The sequence below is a fragment of the Podarcis vaucheri genome (assembly GCF_965113315.1).
Source record: "Podarcis vaucheri genome assembly, chromosome: 3".
NCBI classification, from domain to species: Eukaryota; Metazoa; Chordata; class Lepidosauria; order Squamata; family Lacertidae; genus Podarcis; species Podarcis vaucheri.
In genome coordinates, this window is record NC_138761.1 from 61,117,338 (window position 1) to 61,138,336 (window position 20,999).

Here is a 20,999-nt window from a genome sequence, read left to right on the forward strand (position 1 = left end):
AGAAGAGACAAACTAAGAAATCCTAAGCCTGTTTATTCAGAAGTTTAATTGGGTTCAATGGAGTCCTTACACCCAAGTGTGCATAAGCTAGAATTGCAACCTACATCTTGCTCCTGAGTCGTTTCCAACAACTGGTGAGCATTACCATTGATTATCTGTGATAGGTCCTACGTGCACAGAGCCTAGGCTTCTGCATAGAATCAGGCAGTGCTTTTTCTCGGGAGACGCACACCCCTGAACATTTTGTGAATCTAAGTTTGGCCTCATTGAGCGGCAGTATTTCAATATGAGTAGGAAAATGAGCGTACCCCCAAAAATCATTTTTTTAAAAAAGAAAAAAAGCACTGGAACCAGGACTTGTGTTCAGCACAGAGGGGCAGATGTCCACAGCAGAGGGCTCTTGCACTTTATTAATGCTGTGCTGAAACTTGCCCTCCAGTTTCTTGGAAGTTGCATTTACCTGCAAAAGAAGCTTCCATTTTCCTACTTTATTCACAAAGCCCTTTGGAATTTCAATGAGTTCGGGGTTGAGATGGCCTTATCGTTATGAGATAGATGGCCAAAAGCTAGTACACACTGCTTTCTTTGCAGTAAACACTGTCCCTGGCAGCCACATTCTTAATTAGGCTCTCTGATCTCTAGAATATAAAAACACCCCCCCCTACATTTTCACTTGTTTATAAGTCTGAGAAATTTTCTGTCATTGGCAGAAACAATCTGCTGTCTCTACATCACAGCCAGTTACAAATCACTTTGCAGAGCAGTTCCTACCCCCATCATTGGGGGGGGGGGCTGTTTTAAAAAGCAAAGTAACAATGCTGGCATATAAAGCTAGGAAAGGGTTAAGCAGAATGATATCAGCTGCACCTGGCAATCAGAAGAGTCCCTCATGGCCTGTTAAGAAACTTCAGAGCATAGGCTGCAGTTCTCAATATCTGTTTACCAACCCAGTGCTGTATATGTATTTTCACGTGGGCCAATCACATGCATACATTTGCAATACCTTGCTCTTCTGAATCAGTATCGATCCTTCAGTTTGTTCCCTCGCTTTTAGAGCAAACAGGCTACCAAACCAGCAACGGTGAGTCTATTTATTTTCTTATATATATATTATATGTAGGTTTTATTTTCTACAGTGGAGTGGAGAAGGAAAGAGACTGAAAGGTTAGGAAAGCCTGAGGCAAGGATATTCCCTTTGTTCTCCATGCGTGCAACCTTAGAGGAAGATGCAAAAAGTAAGCAACCAAGTATTATTTGTAAAAGGGGCTGGGAATGTTTTCTGCAGAAAGAATATGTCTCTTTGTGTGTAAGTAACTGCAGTATGGTCAATCTTTCCAGCATGGAGCTGTGTAATCAATAGTAATGTTTCTCAGACTGTAGGCCAGGCCCCTTTCAGGTAGGCCACAGTGCCTGCCCCAACCCTTACCTGGGCCTCAGATTTTTGATGCTCCACTGTCAACACCACAAGTCTTAGCTGAGCAAAGGTGGCCAGGAAATGGAGAAGTTTCAGTAGGGATGTTGGAAAGAAAGGTTTCCCTCCTCTGAAGCAAAAGGGCCACAGGAAAGGTTGAAGGAAAGTAAAAATCCAGCTAGAAATTTAATGAGCTATTTTGTTGTTTAAACTCGGAATAGAAAATAAAAATAAGAGAAATAATGTGTTGTAGAAGGAAGAAGTGAATGTTGCAATATGACTGTGAAAAGAGAACAGGAGAAGAATGCTTTTTGATACATGCAGGATTGTGAAGAGAACAAGGGAAAGCAAATTTTAGAGTTAGTGGATCAGCTGTGCAGAAGGGAGAGACTGGCTTATATTGCCTCCCCTGTAGTTGAACTATAGAGCAGCTTCCGGAAGGAAAATGCTTTGGCCGTCTGCAACAATGGATTGACTATCGGTAGAAGGTTATATTAGTAATCATCTGTTGATTATGTGGAATGCTTGTCTGCATCTGCCACCATTTTGTGACTTCTGGTCCTCAGTAATTTTCATCTCTCTTAAATGGGCCCTGTGGGTAGAAAGTTTGAGACCCATAACAACAGTTTGTATGCATAGGGACTGCATTTCTTTGGGGGTGTTGTGAGCTTTATACCTTTCTTCTTAGTTTCTCTGACATGTGAAAAACAACCACTACCACCAGCTAATGAAGGCTGCATTTCAGTGTTTTGAATTTAGTCCCCTGCATATTTACTTTGAACAAAGCTCAGTGTGTTCAATAGCCCTCACTCCAAAAAGTGGTGTGTGCATGTTTTATACCCAGACCACACTAAGGATTCGGCTACATTGGCAAAGAAAAAGCACTTTATATGCATTGAATATGCGTTATAACACTGTGACACCAGATGGCGTTGTGGAGTTCTGTTTTTGCCAATCCAATTTCTCATACAAAGTTTACAACTGAAACACTTCTTTGATGTGTCTACATCCAGCCTAAGCAAGAGTTTCTGCCTAGCCTACTTCAGAGTTGGAGCAAAGATGGTAACTGATGTGATTAATAACCATTTTTATAACTTGTAGACAAGCAGTACAGTGATACCTTGGGTTACAAACACTTCTGGTTACAGACGCTTCAGGTTACAGACTCCGCTAACCTGGAAGTAGTACCTCAGGTTAAGAACTTCAGGATGAGAACAGAAATTGTGTGGCAGCGGGAGGCCCCATTAGCTAAAGTGGTACCTCAGGTTAAGAACAGTTTCAGGTTAAGAACAGACCTCCGGAACGAATTAAGTACTTAACCCGAGGTACCACTGTATATTTCAGTAGTAAGTGGCAGAAGTCTGCAGTGGGGCAAAGATCTCCAGCCCTGGCAAGATTAAAGTATGCTCACTTTCTCCTGTTGTACCTGCTTTTCTTACCTCTTCAGACTACTCTAAAGGAAGTCATTCAAAAACATGGCCAAGACCTATATTTGGTTATGCCTTTACATTTAGAAAATGTAGTTGCTTATAACAGGGCGGGGCAAAAGAAAAGCAAGATGTGAGTATGGGATGGGCCCACTTTTTATTTCTCTGGTGAGGCCCCTATGTGCAGCTGTGTAACAGATGGAACAGTTATAGCCTTTCTCAGTATAAAGATGTGATGGCAGGGATACTATTCTTCTTGGTTCCAACACTGTTGGTCTGCTGTTAGTCCTATTGTGGGAGAAGAATGTAAATGCTGTAGTCTAGTTGCTTGGGATTTTAAACTGAATATATTACAATGCATTCACCAGCAGTTGCTTTACCTCTACATGTGAAATTTTAGAAAATATTTTTTAAAAAAATATCTTGAGTAGTTGTGCAATTTTCTGCTGCCAAATGCAGTATTAAAAAACAGGCAAAGCCTTACCTGCCCATGATTTCTTATAGCCTGGGATACACACACATTAGGTTGCTAACTGGCTCTTCCAAGCTGGATTGGGTCGCTGATTTCCAAACTAAGACTGTCTACTTTGCTTGGAAAGTCAGCCAGGAACCAACGCAAGACATTGCTGCCACTACCAGAGATGTTGTTTTAGAAACTTTTCAGTAACGGTTTACAGTACTACCATCTTGCAAGTCTACTCTTGACCTCTTTCTGTCAGCAATCCCCATGATGAGTTGCATCTGTAAAAATAGTTTCTTCTATTATTTATGAAAATGTATTCACCCTAAAACTTCCACTCCTATGAGATGCGTAGGGCAACTAAAAAATTAGGTACAAAGTGATCAATCCATTAAAACAGTTAAAACACCATTGATCACTACCAGCAGCAGAAACAAAAACAAAAAAGCCAGCCAGTTCAACAAACTGGGGCAGTCATATTAGTGTTTCCATATAATGTATGTCTCCACAAAAATGGCCTGCTACTGAAAGGCACCTAAAATTGTGGTATTCAGGATCTCCCAGACCAGAGCATTTGGACACCACGGTTGTGTAGGTTTTGTTCCACACCCTCACTCTCCACAATCTGGGTAGCACTGATAAGGCCTTATTCAAAATCCTTACCCTCCACACCCAACAGGGTAGCAGACTGTGGAACAAGCTTCCCTACAATTGCCATGGGGTGGGGTGGGGCAGATTCTTGTGGAAGCACATGGTATTTTTACACAGCTGCTGTGGCTAGGAAGCCTATGTGAAAAAGAGGACAAGACTCATGCACGTTGAATAGTTCTGTAGAGGACTGGATTTCAGCAGATGGCAACTGCACCTGGTGAAATTCCCTTTTCCACTCAACTATTTAATGCTCTTGAGTCCTGCCCTTCTTTTCACATAGCCACCCTAATCAAAGCCCAGTTGTCTGACCACATCTGTTCAAGAAGCATTCTTGTGACCTAAGAAAAATGGAGAAGCATGTATCTATCGCTCCCCGAAGAAGCAGAACCACCACAGACACAGAAATAGGACAGACTTTGAAAAGCACTAATCATGTTCTTCAATCAATGCTTTAATTGCTCTTTATTTGTATTTGGCTTCTCCTGCCTAACAGGCAGCATTCGCTTCAGCCTAACAAAAGGGCTGTGCTCTAGGGAATGTCTGAAGCCATCATTCAAAAATCAGTGAAGAACATTGAGTTTTGGGATTAGAAGGGTCGGAGTGAAAAATGATTGATCCCTTGCAGCTCTCCAGGGAGTGTCTATGTTGCCGTAAACAAGATAAAAGAAAGTTTATCCCTGCAGAATCACATTTAAGGAAAAAATTGATTTCTGAACAAACTAGATTAACAGGAAAATCATTATCAGTAACTTAGATAAGTTGCAAACACCATTAACTTGAATGGTTTTTTTAAAAAGCTCACCTGAACTTTCACCACTTCCTGTCATACCCTTAATTAATCTTCTCTCCTGTAAGCATTGCTGGAAATTTAATTTGGAGAGGGATATGATGAAGCTTATGCAGCATTTGCACTCTACACATTTTTTCCCCTCTTGGACAGATTTTATGGCAAACCAGTTCTGCTTTGCTGACTGGTTCATTGTCATAATGAAAGTGATAGGATGGTGGGTGAGATAAGGGAGCTTCATTACCCTCTGCCAACCCCGGCTGCCCTGTTACACCAATCTTACAGAGGTTGTAGAAAAGTGGCATGGCTTTACTGAATACCTGTGCATTAGGATTTAAGTAAAAGATCCTGGATAGTCAATTTGTGCCTTGCAAATGTTGTTGGACTCTCATTAGCCCCAATAGACCAGCATGGCCAGTAGGAACACAGGAAGCCACCTTAGACTGAATCAGACCCTTTGTCTCTCCAGTTTCCCTTCACACACCCCTGACCAGCCTGCCTGCATTGCTTCTGACTATATTATCTATATTTTAATCTGGTAACTGTCGTTTTGGCCTCTTGTTTCAGAGCCACTTTCCCTTGCTAAAAGGGCCCTCCCCCCACCTCCATCTCCCTCAATTTATTTCTCTCATCCAGGGATAGCTTATCCTATAAGCATTAACAAGGCTGTCGTTTTCTGTGGCACTGTACTGTATCCCTCCTCATTTCTCCGTAGAAACTGCCTTCAAATTCACCTAAGGTACCTTGCTATGCAACAACTCTACATGTCTATTTGGAACAGTTATCCATGCTGAGTTCAGTGGGACTTACTCCCTGGTAAAGGTGTCCAAGGCTACAGCCTACATCTCATTGCATGAGATTATTTATATTTTTCCATAGATGGCTAAACTACTGCCAGCTACTTGAACATGCCCTGAATGCTAGTGAAGAATCTGTCTTAAACAGCTGTGCAGGTGCACCTGAAATTTACAAGCGTCTCATCATTTTGATACATAACCATAACTAGATTTTATGGGGTGTGACTTGCTACATTAGCTTTCGTGTATTTAACAGTCATCATCTGCAGCTGCAGGAAGTTATGGGCATCCAAGTACGAGTTTATGGCCAATTACTTTTATCGGAAGGGACCTCCCCCTCCAACAAACTTTCTGTGTTTCCTTTTTGTGGCCAGATGCAACTATATTGATAATTCATTGCTTGTTGACCAGGCAGGTTGCAAATCTAACCCAGCGAAGAATGACAGAAGTTTGCAACTGGGAAAAGGTTAGAAAATAATGAGAACTGCAGCTAGACATATCCTCCAGTTCACTTTGCTGTGAGACTGGTTTGTGTAGTCTTCACTGTTGATAAGTTCGTAGTTTATGCAGCAATCCTAACCCCACTTACCTGGAAGTAAGCACCACTGAATAAACTGGTACATACTTTGGACATGGGTTGCAGCCTTAATTAATGTTTAAAAATAGGACAGAAAGAACATCATCACCAGATTCACATACATGAACGGGAAAGTATCAGAGCAGTAGTATTATGAGTGACTAGTATGACTGAAACCAGTGTGATGTAATGGTTAGATTGTTAGACTTAGACCAGAGACCCAAGCTCAAATCTTGCCTCAGCCATGAAGCTCACTAGGTGACTGGGCCGGTCACCATCTCCCAATGTAACCTCCTTTACAGTGTTGTTGTGAGGCTCACGTAGAGAGGAAGGAAATAATGTACACTGCACTGAGCACCCTGGACTAAGTGCTTACTAATGAAGTGCATTTTTTTATGGTGCATTTATTATGCAACTGTCTTGAATGGACTTTTATAGGGAGATACTGCGAGCGACAATATATTGATGTCTTTCTGTTTTTCTTGTTTTGTCATTATTTATTGTGAACCACTTTGAGTATATAGAAAAGATGTATTAAAGCTGCTAAACGCCTATATCCACACCCACCCACAGTGATGTGCTAAACAAAACATTTACTGTATTCCATAGGAGTAAAGTGAGGACAGTCTGCTAAATCTTGCAGCCACTTAAAAGGCATGAAGATGATGCTATGGGTAAGTCTGGGAGGAATTACTGTTATACAGAGCTTACGATGGAGAATTGAAATATCTGCCACATGTTTCCACACAAACCTGTGACAATAGCCCAGATGTTAGCAGACTCTTCCTATTATCAAATCCAGGTACCAGAGCTTTTGGTAAAAGTTAATGAGAGCTTATGGACCCCATTCATGGAAGAAGCACACACTTTCTAGTTAAGGCTTAAATTTTGGTTCAGGAATATGGTGCTGGTTTGCAGCATTTATGTAACATTTTCAACAGTTGAATACATTTGACTTCCCTTTGCCCCCCAAAGGATGGTTGCCACCATCACCAACTGTGCTAGACAAAGTCCACGCAAAGGCTTTCCCCAACAGTCTGTTTAGTATATCTAACAAACACTACACCTCCAATTGGCATTACAGGAGTGGTATGCAAAAGTCACTGTTAAGAGAAACTGTGTATGTAAAAGCCTTTGGACTCCAGTCAGTGCGGGTTCAACCAAACAGGCAGAAAAGGGAGAGAGGGTGTAGAACATTAGAATTTAAGGGGAATAACTTTTACTAGATGCAATAGCCCATTCCCAAATCTTGCTTTTGGAAGAATAATAAAATATCTAATTAAAGATAGCTTATTTGGCATGATAACACCATCAGAAAAGCAAAATGTATGCTCTGGCTCACACAAAGAAAAGCAAGGACAAATATAAAATGACCTAGAGGTTTTTGAAATTATGATTGGCTACACTGTAGTGTGGAAATACTAAATCAGGCATCTGTAAAACTGGATTAAATAGCATGGAAGATGCTTTCTTTGGTATCTGTTACATGCACTGACATGACTTCTTAATAATAATAACAACTATTTTCCAGGTCCAAATACAGGGCACCACAATACAACAAATCTCTGATTTGATAGTGAAAGTGATCCTAAAAAGTATTATGTCCTGAAAATGAACCAATAGGACCTTATACTGTCAAGGTGAAAATATTGCAGAATTGCTCCCTGCTGCTGAAATAGATGAGATAGTATTGTTAAGACAAATGGAAAAATGCTACTGCCATGAAGGAAATTATTCCTCCTAATGCATACCTGGACCAAGAAAGCCCTTTATTTTTTAGCGAATCTCTCACCAGAACCTATAAAGCAAATTAGGTTTCATATGCCTCTGACAGCTTTGCTTTTTAACATAAGATATTTGTTCCTTGGTGATTTATTTTTACATTTTTCAAGGTTACAAAGGGCAGAACTATATGATTTTGGATGTTCATGGACACACTTTAAGTCTGAATATACTGTACACATGTAAACAAAGTGTGCCTGTTTGTGAGGGTAAGACTTCTTTTAGAGTTGGGCACGAAGGAACAATCAGAAATAGATTAGGACAAGTGTCCTTCATGTTGATTGACCTTTTCAGTTTCTTCTGTCCCGCTCCCTCTCTCCAGCTGGCCACATTGCTTCACTCCTAAAGTATAATAAAATGTGTGCTTTTCCCATACAATAGTTTCCAGCCTTGCTTCACAATTCAAGAAACAATACCTCTCCCCACATGTTATGCCTAAATACACAAGGCCAGAAAATATGTAGGGGACCAAGGACATGTGCACTGACCCCACCCTCATGCCCCCCCCCCATGCACTGCCTCTGCCACTCCCCAATCTCAAACGTTTAGTGCAACATGACCAAACATGGCTCCCCTGCTGTTTTGGGACTACAATTCCCATCATCCCTGACCACTGATCCTGTTAGCTAGGGATGATGGGAGTTGCAGTCCCAAAACAGCTGGAGGGCCAAGTCTGGCCATGCCTGGTCTAAAGGGAGCTACTTGGTTGATTTGGCTAAATGCTTTTAAATGCCTCCCCATGATTGGTTAGTCTGCATTATCAGAGTTCCTGGTCTCAATGTGTCTTCTAAGTGTGTTCTAGGATGTCCTCCTCCTCAGACCTTCCCACTTAGCATAGGAAGGGTGGCGGTAGAGTGGATACACTTGGGCCATTAGAGACAAGGATGTCATGTTTCAGGGTGAATATCTGAAGAGGATAGATATGTGTGCGTGTGATATGAAAGGGCCTTGTGTATTTGACTTCCTGTGTGTGTCACACACATAGATATGAAGGAGTTGCTTTAAATGTATATATAATGTGTGTGTGTGTGTGTGTGTGTGTGTGTGTATATATATCTATATATAGTATATATAATCCCCGCGACGGGGTGAGCTCCTGTTGTTCAGTCCCTGCTCCTGCCAACCTAGCAGTTCGAAAGCACAACATGCAAGTAGATAAATAGGTACCGCTCTGGCGGGAAGGTAAACGGCATTTCTGTGTGCTGCTCTGGTTCGCCAGAAGCGGCTTAGTCATGCTGGCCACATGACCCGGAAGCTGTACGCCGGCTCCCTTGGCCAATAAAGCGAGATGAGCGCCGCAACCCCAGAGTCGGTTACGACTGGACCTAATGGTCAGGGATCCCTTTACCCTTTACCTTTATAATGTGGGAAAACATTACGTTTTGATAGATTTATGATGAAGGCTAGAGAACCTAACCTCCTACAGCTTATTAATTGTGCCTAATGCATTCCTCCTTTTGAAGAAATACTTGATCATTATCAAATGCAATTTCCAGTGGTTTCCTTGCCTACCCATACAGGTGCCAAGTGACACAAATGCTCCAGGTCTGGTTTTCTGCTCTGCAGAAATTGCCAGCCCTGTGTGGTGGTGCACTTATTAGCCTGTCATTTCTGCTGAGGTTGATGCTGTGCGATCCTGGCTGATTGTTGAAGTTGCCTATTAATATGCTTGCTGCAGGTTGCTAATGCAATTTAATCTCTATTAGAATATTAAACCAATAAAAATGTCATTTAAATACCTTTATAAACTCTCATTTTTAATTTCCTGGAGTCAGAGCTTAAGTTAACAGCTTAACTTTCTAATTCTGGTTTCTGGGTCACTATGGTTTCCCCATTACCAGCACTGAAGAAACAAATTTTAGAGAATGAGCAAATTCCATTATAGTTAATGGGAGGTCTTGCAAATCCATGTTGAATCAATATATGCAACTACAGGCAATTCCTGATTTGTGTGGGGCTTGCATTCCAGGTCATTGTGCATTTGTGTGAAACCATGTGCAATTGAAACACCCCATTCTGCCCCACCCTGCCCCTGTTACGCCCTTTTAGTGATGCCCTTTTTATGACATTTCCGGGTCACTTCCAGGTTTGACACTGTGTATGTGTGCCCAATTGCACACATATTGGTTGTGCCTAAAACAGTGGTTGCCTTGAACCTCATTGGTCAAGCGAATGTCACAGGGGCTGCCTCATCAGTTTCACTAAGGAAGACAGGTCTCTGCCTTATACCAATTAAATCATTGGTCCATATAGCTCAAGTATTTTTGACACTGAATGCCAGTGGCGCTCTCTAGAGTTTCAGACAGGAGCTGCTTCCAGCCCCAAAGTTCTTGGAGATGCCAGGGGTTGAACATCTTTTGCATGTAAAGCATGCATTTTAGCTACTCGGTTATAGCTAGTGCATGGAAAGTTCATTTTAAAAAGCAATTAGTACAAGTTACACCTTCCATAAAGGAATTAGTTCCAGTTCACCTCTCCTAAAAAAGGAACTGATTCTGTTACAGTTCTGTTTACTATTCAATTCATAATTCATTTGTGTGCTCCTTGGCTCCTGCTCCCCCCCCCCCAAGGATCCAGAGTTTTACAAGCTGCTTTGCTGAAATATACAATATACTTTTTAAGAAAACACACAAAAAAATTAAAATTGAAATTCGGATATTAAGAAGGGGGGCGGAAATTAAAGGTTTCAGGAATTGTACAACACCCATAATTCCAACTGCAGGAAACAATCACCGTCCAGAGGTTTGGCTTCATTTAAAATAGCTAGGTGTTCCCTTATCACCTCTTTTCTTAGCTTGGGCTGCAGCTGCCTCCTTGCACTGTTTGTTCTGTTATCCCCAGGATGGGCAAAGAGGCAAAGAAGGTGTTGAGCAGTTCCACTTTCTCTCTGTCACCCAACACTCTGCCCCATCTTCTCCACGCAAAGGAGCTACTACTCGCTTGTTCTTCTTGCTTCAAACATAGCCAAAGAAACATTTATTATTATTTTTTAACCTCTAGCAAGCCTGAGCTCATTCTGAGCTTTGGCCTGCCTGACCTCCTTCCTGCAACTTTTGGCTACTCGGAACACACTCCTCCTTTGTGATTCCTCCATTCTTCCATTTCTTATGCATGCCATTCTTACATCTCTGCTCATCTGTAAGCTCCAACCTCCATTTCAAAGCGTGGTGTGTACACTGCTTACATGAATCACAGTGCAATATACAGCACTGACTAAGCAATCTGCACAAACAGCTTTCCATTACCAAGAGGGTAAAGGACTTATTAAAGCAGATGTGCCTTTACAACGGAGCATAATGGCGAGGGGGATTTTAAAGATTTGCATAAATCAACCAGTGGCACCTTTAGGTAGAAGGCAATGCATATAAATAAGAATACATTATATAATCCATAATACCACAATGAAACATTTGGCAACAATGCATCCATCAGGAATATGCAGGAATAAAATGTTAACAGCTAGTCAACCCTCACTCGACTTGTGAACCTGTTAAATATAAGAAATATCTTCCTTAACCCAAAGATCTGCATCTGGCAATAAAGCCAGTTAGGGTGATGGCTGGCCATAGAGGCCATCCTTGGTTTGTTCAAGGGTATGGGTTCCACGATAGATAAGGCACTGCTCCATAGTCTAGATAACTTCACCTGGGTGCAAAATGTGTTGCAACCTGAACATGACCTCATCAGCAGTTCTCAAAGAATGCGAGATGGGATAATGTTGTTCAAGGTTTTAAGCACTGATACTTTAAGGCGGCCTTGGAAACATTCAGGCAGCCAGTTTAGCTGGGTCAAAACTGGTGTTATATTCCCCAAATCTTGACCCCCTAATCAGGTGACAAACAGCAGCATTCTGGATGTGCTACCGTTTCTAGGAAGTTTTCAAATGTCCCTTCTAGATAGAGCACATGTTAGTAATCTGTTAGGCTGATCTTCTGGGTTGGGGAAAAATTCAACGGCCTTCTTTAGATGTGGCATTTTCCTCAGAATCACTGTAGGGAAGAAAACAGTTAAATTCCCCTTCTTGCCAGCTTTGATCCCCCTGGTTAACAACCCCAGCACCTGATGCAATTTGTGTGTGTGTGTGTGTGTGTGTGTGTGTGTGTGTGTATCCCCTCTGAAGAGGTATTTAATGTCATGTGAAAGCAACATACATATTTCCGTAGGCAAAATGGGAGAGGGGTCATATCCAGAGCAGTTCTTACACAACATCTGGGTGGATTCAAGACTCATGATGCAACATTAGTGCACTGTGCAGGGTCACGGTTCTACAATTACTGCTTCATCAGTGTAGCTGTTTATGGATAGCAATGGCCGTCAGGATATGCACTGAGTTTTGTAATGAAATAGATTTTTTTTTAATGCAGTCCTAACGCCTCTAGCAGGCTTACTTTTGTGCATTATATGTAACTCGGGTTATGTACCGTCCTCCTTACGAATGCTTCAGGTAATGAGCTCCACTAACCCGGAAGTAGATGCCCCTAGTTGCGAACTTTGCCCCAGGATGAGAACGGAAATCGCCCACCAGCGGCACGGCAGCAGCAGGAGGTCCCATTAGCAAAAGCGCGCCTCATGTTAAGAACAGTTTCGGCTTAAGAACAGACCTCCGGAACAAATAAAGTTTGTAACCGGAGGTACCACTGTATCTGTAAAAGTTTATGCTTTAGATCTATGTTCTGTAAAATAAAATAAAACAAACCATTTAAATATGTGATTTAAATACTGTTCAAACAAGATTTTCTCCTGGGAACATTTACTAATGTAAAGGGTTTGTTGCTTGCATGCGCTTCGGAGAAGTAAGGGAGAAATAACCATTTTATTCAGCCACTAAATATTTGAAGTCAGACAAGCTACAGAAAGGAAGTCATAAAGAGACCGAAACATTTATAGAAATGGAAAGGAGATTTTCATAACAACCTGATGAACCATAGAAACTTAAAAATAAAATCAGGGTAGTCACCTAAAGTGAACTAAAATCCAGAAATACAGTATTAATATTTAGAGGCAGTTCTGATATGAGTTTGAAGGAATTGTAAAGAAATTTTATTTGATTATCTGTGAACGCTTAAACATGTCACCCATTTTAAGGAGCAGGCAGTTGGACTTTATTCATGCAGGTACCAAGGCTGCTGTGCTGTCCACCAGGAGGAGGAATTAATCAGTGTTGCATTTCCTTTGATTACCAGCAAAGGATCCTTTGGTGCCCCCCTGGCTTTTGAGGTCAGGAGTGTGTTTTCAGCCGGCCCTGATGTATTTGAGTAGCTGGCCACCTGCAGACAAAGATATTGGGAGATTCCTGCAGGCATTAACGTCACTCAAGGCTTCACTACCACATTTTGAACAATGATAAAGACTGCATTTCATTCCCCAGCATCGTTTTGAAATGCAGATCCCCAGGAGAATGAGTCAGGTAAAGGAGTTCACATTTCAGAGGGTTAGCTCTCCAATTCCTCCACAGCTTCTCTAAAGAGTGAAATATGGCAAAAACCGAAACATTTCCTTTTAGTTCAGCAAGTTGCTGCTGCCTGTGTTCAGTGGAGGGAGCCACATAAACCTCACCACTTGCTTCTGGTGCTTTTCCATTCAAGAAAGCAATTCACAACTCTGCTGTTTCTCCCACACTAAACAACACTTCTTACTGTTGTTTCAAAGTGTAACAGGAATGACTGTGGAATAAGCCCTGAATGCAGATCCTGTGTTTTGAAAAATGATGCCGAAACTTATTCTAGTGACTTTTCCTTTTAATGATGATCATATTTATTTACTAGCAGCTGCTGCCAGCTCCTCCCAGCTGCCAACCTCCCTCTCCTCATATCTGTCTAACCTCCCTCTCCCCCTCTCCTTACCGCTTGTCCCAAACCTCCTTAAAGCTCACCCCAGCCACCAACCGCCATTTCAAAATGGTTACACAAATATCACTGATTTATATAAAAATGTAGCATCAGGAAAAGGGCTGGGGTCCCTGCACTTTTCTGTCACTGCCACCGCCACCACTGGAGGTGCCACCTCAGCGAAGAAGAAGAAGAAGAAGAAGAAGAAGAAGAAGAAGAAGAAGAAGAAGAATTTGGATTTGGTATCCCGCCTTTCTCTCCCTTTAAGGAGTCTCAAAGCAGCTAACATTCTCCTTTCCCTTCCTCCCTACAACAAACACTCTGTGAGGTGAGTGGGGCTGAGAGACTTCAAAGAAGTGTGACTGGCCCAAGGTCACCCAGCAGCTGCATGTGGAGGAGCGGAGACGCGAACCCGGTTCACCAGATTACGAGTCTACCGCTCTTAACCACCACACCACACTGGCTCATAAGAGGAAGCCTCTAAAACACAGGTTCTCTTTTCAGGGGTGGTGGTGGTGGTGGGGTGTGAATGAAGGAGAATGTGGCGCTGACCCAGGATGTTTTGCTGCTTAAGGCAAAACAGAAAATGCCTCCCGCCCATGGCGACTGCCACTGAATCCTCCTCCACAGACTCTCCTTTCCCCAGCTGCCACCTCCTCCATCGTGCCCTGAAGGCCACAGGAATCGGTGGCAGTGGAAAAGGAGTCGAAGGAGTTAGCAGTAGAGAGTAGTGGTGGCAGGGGGTGACAAGAACAGGAGGTAGCAAACAGTGATTTATCCAGAGCCTGCTGCCTGAGTCTGCTGCCTCACCAAGCCTCATGGGAGGCTTTGTCCCACCAATCCTGAGAGAAAGACTTGCCTTATCTATCAAAGCCCATTTTTCATCATTTATAATTATAAGAAACTTTGCTACAAGGCAGAAACGTGGTTGCCTAGCTAGGGTTGCATTATGTGATTTGAGCCCTGATTGGGTGGAAACCACTCCAGGGCCATGTTTTCGTTGTTGTCTCAAAGCATGTGCACTTGACTATACTAGAGACTGATGGCTAGTCATCTATGACATGGATTTATGGTAGCATTGAATTTGGTATTACCAAAACATGTCCCTTGTCTGATCATATCATGCATCTATTGCCCAGTCCAGTAAGGGGACTACGAAGGTATGTTTCTTTCTTGCTATGGCTAGGTTGATGAAGGACTTCACATGTAAACTGGTACTGCTTATATCATGTTGTTCCTAGTCTGGAAACCAGAAATTAACTCCGATCAACTATTTGAAAAGAGAAAGGGGCGTTTGTGTGATGTAGTCCTCTCCCACCTTACACTAGGATTTGGGCACATGCTTATAGACCTAGCACTATCAACACAGTTGTATTACCATAAGTACTTGCATACTTCAGAACAGCTGTGCATCTTCTGCAGGGCAAGTTAATTTTCTTCTAATCTTTTCCCCTTTATTAATTTTGGATTTTGCTTTTAAAAAAATCTGTAGGTGGATTTTTAATCTGCAGTTGACACTGTCATTGACTGACTAATGCTTTTATCCTTAACACCATAACACTAATGAGATTAAATATACAGTGGTACCTCGGGTTACAGACGCTGCAGGTTACAGACTCCGCTAACCCAAAAATAGTACCTCTGGTTAAGAACTTTGCTTCAGGATGAGAACAGAAATTGTGCAGCAGCGGCGTGGCAGCAGCAGGAAGCCCCATTTGCTAAAGTGGTACCTCAGGTTAAGAACAGTTTCAGGTTAAGAACAGACCTCTGGAACGAATTAAGTTCTTAACCCAAGGTACCACTGTATATATTTAAACAATACGGTTTGTGTCTGGGAATGCTTTTAATTAACATTAACTATTTGGTAATGTCTTCAAAACCAATTAGCCAAGCCTCATCAGAATTCAGTTCAGCTACCGTAAATCCAAGTTGCTGGCTTTGTAGTTTCAAATGCAAAAGTCACTCTACTTCTTAAAAATAGTTTTTGGAACATGTTTGTTTCATTCTGAAAAAGCACAGTCAACCACTGGGAGTTCAGTCCCGATCTCAAAAGAGAGACTATGTAACAGTAATTGTTTATGTGAAAGATTTCTGGCTGAGAGCTTCATGTTTGTGTCTGTTTGTCATGTTTGTCGTGTTTATTCTTAGCTTTTGCACCTAGCATATGAGATAGAAACTTTAGAAGACATTAGAACAGACTTTTCAAATCCCACATGACAGAAAACAAGATGGCACAAACAAAAATCTAATTTTAAACTTGGAAAACACATCATGCATGCATGGCAGGTCATCTGTTTGAGCCTATGAACTCATAAGCAAATAACCATGCTGACATTATTGCAGCTTGTTAACCATTGCGAGTAACTGTGTGAACAGTTCACTTGTGTGTCTGAATATTTGCAATGCCAGCTACTGTTAATATGTATTTTAAATATTTTATAATCATAACTGTAAAGTATAAAACCAGCAGCAGATACTTACAAATGATCCATTTAAAAGTAGTCAAGGAGGAAGCCACTTGTTGCTTCAACAGAAGGGCATTCCATAAGGATGGGGGCACCAACCTGATAGATGTTATTGGTGGACATATGAGCCATGGTCAATCTCGGGGCCCAAGCAGGTTCATACAGGTAGCTTGGTCTGAAGCCATTTTAAACTGTAAAGGAAGTCGACCCTTTAAATAAGGCCCAGAAATTTGCTTGTAGGAAAATCACAAGATGGCATTTTTCTCACCATGGAAGTAGCTGCTGTGATTTTCTAGGATGCTTCAGTTTAGATGTTCAGTGAATCACAAAAAGGGAAATTGAAAGTCTGTAAAAATGGAGCAGCTGCACTCCAGCTTTTCACTTTACAGACTGCACCATAATCCCTTTTGTTTTGGATAGCAAACCAACATAGGATATTATGCCAATGTACAGGTGAAACTCAGAAAATTAGAATATTGTGGGAAAGTTCATTTATTTCAGTAATGCAACTTAAAAGGTGAAACTAATATATGAGATAGACTCATGACGTGCAAAGCGAGATATGTCAAGCCTTTATTTGTTATAATTGTGATGTTTATGACGTACAGCTTATGAAAACCCCAAATTAACAATCTCAGAAAATTAGAATATTAAATGAAATCAGCAAAACAAGGACTGCAAATAGAGCAATATTGGACCTCTGAGAAGTAGAAGCATGCACATGTACTCAGTGCTTGGTTTGGGCCCCATTTGCATCAATTACTGCCTCAATGTGGCGTGGCATGGATGCTATCAGCTTGTGGCACTGCTGAGGTGTTATGGAAGACCAGGAAGCTTCAATAGCAGCTTTCAGCTCTTCTACATTGCTCGGTCTCATGTCTCTCATCTTTCTCTTGGCAATGCCCCATAGATTCTCTATGGGGTTCAGGTCAGGCAAGTTTGCTGGCCAATCAAGCACAGTAATCCCATGGGCATTGAACCAGGTTTTCATACTTTTGGTAGTGTAGGCAGGTGACAAAGTCCTATTGGAAAATGAAATCAGCATCCCCATAAAGCTTGTCTGCGGAAGGAAGCATGAAGTGCTCCAAAATCTCCTGGTAGACGGCTACGTTGACCCTGGACTTAATGAAGCACAGTGGACCAACACCAGCTGATGACATGGCTCCCCAAATCTCTTTTCTGATGAGAGCAGCTTTTGCATCTCACTTGGAAACGAAGGACCCAGAGTCTGGAGGAAGAATGGGGAGGCACACAATGCCAGATGCTTGAAGTCCAGTGTGAAGTTTCCACAGTCTGTGTTGATTTGGGGAGCCATGTCATCAGCTGGTGTTGGTCCACTGTGCTTCATTAAGTGCATTAGCTGCTATTTCATTATTATGTTATAAGGTGTTATACTTGCCAAGCAGAAGGTGCACAGGCACTGATAGCATTAATTGTTTGTCACTGGCATATCTAGAATTGTGTTGCAGAAAGTTTCAGAGCCATAAAGGGTAGTTCTACAAAATTTATTTGAAATATGCCTGGCCAAAACTAGTACTAACAGTTGTATCAATGTATCCTGTTCAAACTAAATACATGTGTTTGGAGACACTTAAAGGAGATTCACAGCTCCTTCTCCTATCCCTTTTCTTCTTCTCTGCCGTTCCCCAGACACTCTTTGAACTGGCTACTGATCAGATCTCTGACAGATGGTATATATATTCCCATTTTCCTCAAACATCTGGCAAGGCTGATCTTAACTTGTAACTTATTCAGCAAGTGGTGCTTTGAGGCCTAGCCATGAAATCGTCCTTCCAGTGATTTGCACTTAAAGGGGAGACATCAGAGATTGTCCTACTTAACGCTAACATTCCATGACTATTAATCTGGTATTGGTGTCTTCCCATTTAAGTGCCTATGCGGTCTGTCCTATTTGAGAATGATTCTGAAGTGCCATTTTCAGTGGTGCTAACACATCCACTTTGATTTGTAAGCCTCAATTTTGCAGTTTGGTTTAGTGCAAGGAAACAGTAGTAGGGGTCTGTTGAATCCAAGTACAGTGGTACCTCGGGTTACAGATGCTTCAGGTTACAGACTCGGCTAACCCAGAAGGAGTACCTTGGGTTAAGAACTTTACTTCAGGATGAGAACAGAAATCATGCAGCGGTGGTGCGGCGGCAGCGGGAGGCCCCATTAGCGAAAGTGGTACCTCAGGTTAAGAACAGTTTCAGGTTAAGAACAGACCTCCAGAACGAATTGAGTTCTTAACCCGTGGTACCACTGTATCGGGTCTTTGCACACTTTGTGGAAGAGTCCCATCTGAAATTTCACGAAAGCATTATTAGTCCAGTGCCAGTGGTAGCATCCACACAGATGTCCTCCTCCTGGGCAGTAGGGCAGGATGGGTAGTCTCAATCTAAGCAATGGCTGGTCCTGGTAGTCACAAGGCTTAAGCAGGGCAAAGTCTAGAAAAGTTATTGGGCAACTTGGCTCTCACCCTGCTTCATATGCCCACTGCAAGAGAGGATTTCATCCATGGGTAATCGGGAAAACGGAGATATGGCTGCAGTGAAACCAGGGCTTTCCCCCCAGAACTTGCCAGAACTTGGTTCTGGCACCTCTCAGGTGGGTGCCATTGTTATTATAAAAGGACAAGGAAGGTATTAATGGTGAGTCCCAGCATATCTTTTTCTAGAAAAATAGCACTGGGTGAAACTCATCTTCTTACTTGGAAATACGTGTAGTTTGCATGCTAGCTGCTGTTTCTAACTTTAAAGTAGGAAACACGGGGAGAGGGTAGGATACTGACAGGCTCACAAGCATAGGCTCCCTTGCTTTTTCTGAGCTAGCTTCTGTTAAACATTGTGCTGTTTTGATTTATTCCACTTTTATAGTGGACAATGATTACTTTCAATAATTTCTTAACAGATGATGAATTTTCAGAACCTGATAGAATTTTATACAAGCACATAGTAGCTTGGGGGTACATTTTTAAGCAGACTGGATTTTCTTGTTTGTTTGTTTGTTTGATGTATGACAAATAATTACACTCTATATTTCCCAGAGCAATGTTTAACTGCTGTTGTATGTGCTTCTTTAGTGAAACAGAAAAAATGTGCAAGAAATGGCATCCCATCTTGTTGCATTATTGAGAACACTCTGGAAGGGTGATTGATCACCTCTCGGTACTGTAGGAGACACAGCGGCCTAGTGAAATTTGTCAAAGAGAGTTAGGGCTGCAGGCAGAGCAGGTGCTTTGTCTTCCCTGTTGCCTGAATCTCTGGCTTGTATTGTTATTACTACCTAGAAAGAACAGCTAGAAAGATATTCCAGTTCAGAGCGGCATCCTGTTATTGGGCCTGGTTGAACCACTGCTGCGTGCGCTAGAAACATCTAACACTGTGTGATCCTGTCAGAGGCAAGTCTCCCACTCAACCCCTTATTTCCAAAGAATCCATACTCTCTGGTTGGTTCAGTGAACAGGGCTATTACTGAAGCCCGGTGGAGCAGAAGCAGTTATTCTTCACCTTACGTTTTGTGGCTCCCTTCAAGTCCACAGTCCCAGCTTCTTAAAGTGCAGATGGAAACTTGTCATTATCCTCTTATGGGAAGCAGTGATGACGAACTCTCTAGCATTCCTTCCAGGGATCCCATCCAGCTTCAGTACCTGATCCTTGCAGGGTTTTCCACCTTGTGTTTTTTGTTGATAAGGGCTAGTCCGGATACATTAGACCCCCCTAGCAGTAACAGCACCATTCCTTCATGTCTGTTTCAGGAGCAAAGGCACTTCATTTGAGTGCAGGAGTGGTCGCTGGTACTCTGTGACTCAGACAACACTATGAATCTGGAGAAGTTGAGCACCCTTCCTAGGTGTCATCTTCCCTTCTTTTCACATGATCAACCTAGCTAACCATGCATTTGGGTGAGGTTCTCTTTCACTTTTGTCCCTCCTCTATAGATCTTCCTGGATCACCCCAGGCCAATCAGCTTCTGCTCTCTCCCCCCCCCCAACCCGTGCTGTTTCAGACAAGTCAGTGGCTGGTTTGCCAGCCTCCCATAGGCTTCTTGGGGCTGCTGCCAACAGGCCCTGCCCAGTTGTATGGCCTTCAGCTCAGGAGGGGAATGGCTGGCTCACAGCTATCCCTGTAGTTTCCCCACACATGGATAGTGCTGAAAATTTTGCATTTCTCTGGTTCAGACTTGCTGGGCTAATAGCTAATGAACCATAAAAGTTGTCATAGGAAGTGTGACAGTCTCCCTTTGATGAAAAAGTGTGCACCCATGTGAGGGCAATCACTATACTAATCATTCTTAATAGCATTCACTACCAAAGAGCAGGGGTGTGAAACTGCAACTTTAGGCCGTGTCTTTTGAATTGTTCCCTGAAAGGACTACATGCCAGTCTCTGCTGTGCCTTCCATAACCTGCCCAGTATAATTAATCCCAGAGGAGCATGATTAAATCCTGAGATGCAGTTTCAGAGGGGCAGAAACAAGGAAGGAAGCTTACCTGTAAAAACAAGAAGAGGATCAGCTTGAAAGGAAGTAAACTGCTAAGGCACAATCAGAACACCAGTATAAACATTTTTAGGACAGGCAGAAAAATAACCACTCCCATTTCTCTTTCCAAACCGCTTGGATTCTATAAATCTCTTTTCTTCTCCCCATCAACCCATCCATGGCTCCTTGTGCTATACTGGAATCAGGTCGGCCAGTTCCACATGTCCTTTCTGTGCTGTGCACCTGTGTGCAGTTATAATCAGAACATGTCTGTTAAGTATACTGTGTAAGCTTACCCAAGAGGTTAAAGGTAAAGGTAAAGGGACCCCTGACCAT

The 20,999-nt window shown here is 42.3% G+C and overlaps 1 long non-coding RNA gene across 3 annotated transcripts in view; it reads left to right on the plus strand.

Annotated features, from left to right (window-relative positions):
- The first annotated feature begins 839 nt into the window (after positions 1 to 839).
- LOC309528518 overlaps positions 840 to 20,999 on the plus strand; it is a 61,340-nt gene continuing 41,180 nt past the window's right edge. For all 3 annotated transcript variants that reach the window (XR_014217784.1, XR_014217785.1, XR_014217786.1), the window contains exon 1: positions 840 to 1,081. This is a non-coding gene — a long non-coding RNA (uncharacterized lncRNA). The remainder of the gene's footprint in view (positions 1,082 to 20,999) is intronic.